Genomic DNA, 5,392 nt, shown 5'->3' with positions numbered 1-5,392 from the left:
ATCGGGAAAATCGATTGATACAAATAGACTGGGTCGGGAATCTATGGTGCACGTCATGATCACGGGGACCAGTCATGTCCTCCAGATAAGTTCTTTTGAGTTTCTTCTCCCCACCAAATATGGGTTCAGAAAGATTTTTTCCTCTAGTTTTTATTTTCTCTTCCTAAAATTTGTCTTGAAAAGAATTTTTCAAAGCTTACTACCAGGAACCGGAGTGGAATTCACCCAATGCAGGGATCGTGCCCGGCAATTTTGGAGGAAGTGAGCTCCTAAAGGGAGTGGTTTCGGGAGTTAAAAGCAGACTCCCACAGAATATGCTTAAAGAGAAAGCAGAAAAGGGGATTAATTGAGAGCCAATCCACAGCAGGCTAGAGGCCCCCAACAGGCAACTTTGCCTACTAATCAATTGGGACATGGAGCAAGAAAAGAGAAGAAAGGAAAAATCATCCGCCAGAAAGGCACCCTCTACCACCACGAAAAAACTAATTAAATCCCTTTGTCTCCTGCAGGAAAACAAAGGATTGATGATGACAGCGAGATGCAACGCCAGGGAAGTCACCAAAAACCGGGGCAGAAAATTTTCTGCCGATTGTCGAAAATTTTCTCGGAAGAACGGGGAAGCAATTTTAATACTTTTAAGTTCTAGGTCGCCCACCAGTATAATGCGGGAATACATTTCAGTTCTAGGTCGCCCACCAGTATAATGCGGGAATACTTTTAAGTTCTAGGTCGCCCACCAGTATAATGCAGGAATACATTTTAAGTTCTAGGTCGCCCACCAGTATAATGCGGGAATACATTTTAAGTTCTAGGTCGCCCACCAGTATAATGCGGGAATACATTTTAAGTTCTAGGTCGCCCACCAGTATAATGCGGGAATATATTTAAGTTCTAGGTCGCCCACCAGTATAATGCGGGAATACATTTAAGTTCTAGGTCGCCCACCAGTATAATGCGGGAATACATTTTAAGTTCTAGGTCGCCCACCAGTATAATGCGGGAATACATTTCAGTTCTAGGTCGCCCACCAGTATAATGCGGGAATACATTTTAAGTTCTAGGTCGCCCACCAGTATAATGCGGGAATACATTTAAGTTCTAGGTCGCCCACCAGTATAATGCGGGAATACATTTTAAGTTCTAGGTCGCCCACCAGTATAATGCGGGAATACTTTTAAGTTCTAGGTCGCCCACCAGTATAATGCGGGAATACATTTAAGTTCTAGGTCGCCCACCAGTATAATGCAGGAATACATTTAAGTTCTAGGTCGCCCACCAGTATAATGCGGGAATATACTTTTAAGTTCTAGGTCGCCCACCAGTATAATGCGGGAATACATTTTAAGTTCTAGGTCGCCCACCAGTATAATGCGGGAATACTTTTAAGTTCTAGGTCGCCCACCAGTATAATGCGGGAATACATTTAAGTTCTAGGTCGCCCACCAGTATAATACGGGAATACATTTAAGTTCTAGGTCGCCCACCAGTATAATGCGGGAATACATTTAAGTTCTAGGTCGCCCACCAGTATAATGCGGGAATACATTTAAGTTCTAGGTCGCCCACCAGTATAATGCGGGAATACATTTAAGTTCTAGGTCGCCCACCAGTATAATGCGGGAATACATTTTAAGTTCTAGGTCGCCCACCAGTATAATGCGGGAATACTTTTAAGTTCTAGGTCGCCCACCAGTATAATGCAGAAATACATTTTAAGTTCTAGGTCGCCCACCAGTATAATGCGGGAATACTTTCAAGTTCTAGGTCGCCCACCAGTATAATGCGGGAATACATTTCAGTTCTAGGTCGCCCACCAGTATAATGCGGGAATACATTTCAGTTCTAGGTCGCCCACCAGTATAATGCGGGAATGCTTTTAAGTTCTAGGTCGCCCACCAGTATAATGCGGGAATACATTTTAAGTTCTAGGTCGCCCACCAGTATAATGCGGGAATACATTTAAGTTCTAGGTCGCCCACCAGTATAATGCGGGAATACATTTTAAGTTCTAGGTCGCCCACCAGTATAATGCGGGAATACTTTTAAGTTCTAGGTCGCCCACCAGTATAATGCGGGAATACATTTAAGTTCTAGGTCGCCCACCAGTATAATGCGGGAATACATTTCAGTTCTAGGTCGCCCACCAGTATAATGCGGGAATGCTTTTAAGTTCTAGGTCGCCCACCAGTATAATGCGGGAATACATTTTAAGTTCTAGGTCGCCCACCAGTATAATGCGGGAATACTTTTAAGTTCTAGGTCGCCCACCAGTATAATGCGGGGATACATTTAAGTTCTAGGTCGCCCACCAGTATAATGCGGGAATACATTTCAGTTCTAGGTCGCCCACCAGTATAATGCGGGAATACGTTTAAGTTCTAGGTTGCCCACCAGTATAATGCGGGAATACATTTCAGTTCTAGGTCGCCCACCAGTATAATGCGGGAATGCTTTTAAGTTCTAGGTCGCCCACCAGTATAATGCGGGAATACATTTCAGTTCTAGGTCGCCCACCAGTATAATGCGGGAATACATTTAAGTTCTAGGTCACCCACCAGTATAATGCGGGAATACTTTTAAGTTCTAGGTCTCCCACCAGTATAATGCGGGAATACATTCAGCTCTAGATTGTGGAGTCAGTCACCCCACCTGAAGACAGAAGGTTACAACAGAGATCCCCAAACGGGAAACAATAAAATCCCCAGCACCAAGAAGCAGACAACTGCAAAAGCGAGCGCACATTCAAAGGGAAGAAGGAACGCGTCTCAAAAGAAGCATTTTGAGAACACTATGGCATGCCCAACATAACAAGTCTGATGAAAAGCCATACCACTGAGGAAACCATTGAAAGATTTAAAGAAGAAAGCCGTATCCCCAACGGGTCAAGCAAAGTGATGAAAACTGGCATTCAAACGTCAGCAAAGGACCGACATCATCTCCCAAAGTCACAAGATAAAGGCATCGGAGGAAAGCGATAGCCGACAAGAAAGCAAGGCAACAAGAACAAGTCGAAGATGGATGAGATTTCAGGATCCTCAGTTTAGCTTAGCTTCTTGTTTTTCCTTTTAGAGCAATGTAACAGGGAGATCGGTTGAGCAGTAGCATCCTACAGCAGCATACAACAGCGCACAACAACAGCAAGCAATACAGAAGCATGGTAGTCCCAGCTACCAAAATTTCCCGAACTACATTGACCTGATTCCTGTTCAGCCCAGGATATGTAGGAAACCTCTGAAGCAAAGGTTCGGTCAAATCTCTTTCAAAAAAATGCTTCACACGGAGTATCCGGACGGGCAAAAATCGCTCGCTTTATCTTTGCGCGAAAACCCTTCGTGTCTTCGTGCAAAGAGGGGCAGCTGTAAGCACGTGATTTTTGCTTCACGGACAATCGCTCCAAAAGAAAATAAAAATAGTGGCAAAAGGCTTCGCTGTACAATTTTTCGATCTTTCCGTGACATGTGTTGTTAGTCGTTTGTGAGTCTGTCCATTTTGCATCTAGTCATTATCAAACAAAAAATACAAAAAATATATGTGGCGTTAAAAGAAAATTCAAAAAAAAAAATAATATAAATATATGTGCATCGTCCGTTTTAGGTTGTGATTTAACTTACTTGGTATGATAATTATGTTGAAATGCCATATTGTTATTTGTTTTAATTTCATGTGTTTTATTAGTTATTTTTTTTTTCTTTCTTTCTTTAAATTGGAAAACAAAAGAAAGTTGAAATCAATTTGGGCCCAAGGAAATAAACCAAAAATAGGCCCAAACCAACGATCTGACCCGGTCCAAACCAGGCCTGCCCAGGCACCTCCTGAAACGACGTCGTTTCAGGCAAATCAATCTGAGCCGTCCGTCCCAGCCGATCTAACGGTTCAGGACCTCTTTCAGCGACCCATGTTCAAACCCGACCCAAATAACCAGCCTGACTCGACCCCTCACTTAAACCAAACGACCCCATTTAACTACCAAACGACCCCGTCTCATTTCTCAGCATCAGATCCAAGCCGTTGAGATCATCTGATCTAACGGCTCAGATCCAATCCCGTAGACCATATATAAACCTTCTCTTACACCCACGCCCCCTATACCAACACCCCACCCCTTCGTCCCCAAGCTCAAAGTCGGACCTCCCATTAGAAACCCTAGCCGCCCCCGTCTCCCTCGCCATTAAAGCCGGCGGCATGGACGCCGGTGGCCACCTCCTGAACACCCTAAGCCCCCCTCACTCTCCTGAACATGGATCTGTTACTCCCTAGACTCGAATCACTTTCCTTCGACTCGAATCTTCATTTGAAGATTTGAGTCGAACCTGGACCTATGCCAAACCACCCCATCTTCATACCAGACACTCTCCTAACCTTCCTCGTGACCAAACCAAGCTTGGTTTGGTCCGAATCTACCCACAACTCCTAAAAATCCAGATCTGGAAATCCAGAACTTGAAACACATGCACCTGGGGAACCCGGCCAGTTTTGACAAGGGTTTGAGGTCTAATAGACCTTAATCAAGGTGTTCTCATGTGAGAACACCCTGATTAAAGTTTGTTCGGCCTCAAGGGTTCGAAGTTGAATCAGAATTTGGGTCGTTTTTGATTTTAAACCTTTTTGGTAAGTTTTTCTTTCTTTCGTTTTAGTTAAGTTGTCAGCCTGTTCTGTTGTGTTGTTTGTTATGTTGTTATTTTTATTTCGGGTTTCTCCCATCTCTGTTAAAGGCCTTTTATTTGGTCGATTGTCTTCTGTTTGTTCTGAATACACTCTGTGATAAACATGATCGTCAGTTAGATTAGTCGTCAAATGAACTAATTCATATAGGCCCAGTAATTTAACAAAAGTTGTCTGATACCCCTTAGGTCCCTGAACAAATTGTTTATGTGAGCGACTGATTATTACCTGCTATAATTAATATAGTCGACTCGATAAATATCGTTGATTAGTTTCTATAACTAATGAATCAAACGAGCTAATAATGTCGCATGAGCTTTGCCACTGATTGAAGGCCCCAGCATTGTTTGAAATAGTTTGTTTGCATTGAAAAATGACTGAAAGGTTCAGTCTAGGCAGTCTTGAATTTGAACTTTCATCAGTTCAAAAATGCCCTGATGCTGCAAAGGGTCAAGACAGTGATAACCAGGGTTAACAAGGGCATTCTAGGGTGTTGAAAAAGACAGAAAAGATTAGTATAAATGGGCTGACAAGTAGGGTACTAATTTAGGATTAAACTAATACCAATGGGGAACAAGACACAAGGGTATGAGGCTTAAATTGAATAATAAAATGATGCCCATAACTCCTGATTAAACAAACCAGGCGTGGGGAATAAAGGGGGCTGACACCAAAAGATGCTTAGGCATGAGCTTTAAAGGGTATGGGCATTCTGCCAATTGGCAGGGCA

This window comes from Nicotiana tabacum, chromosome 16, assembly GCF_000715075.1.
Source record: "Nicotiana tabacum cultivar K326 chromosome 16, ASM71507v2, whole genome shotgun sequence".
Lineage (NCBI taxonomy): Eukaryota > Viridiplantae > Streptophyta > Magnoliopsida > Solanales > Solanaceae > Nicotiana > Nicotiana tabacum.
This window is presented reverse-complemented; position numbering follows the sequence as displayed.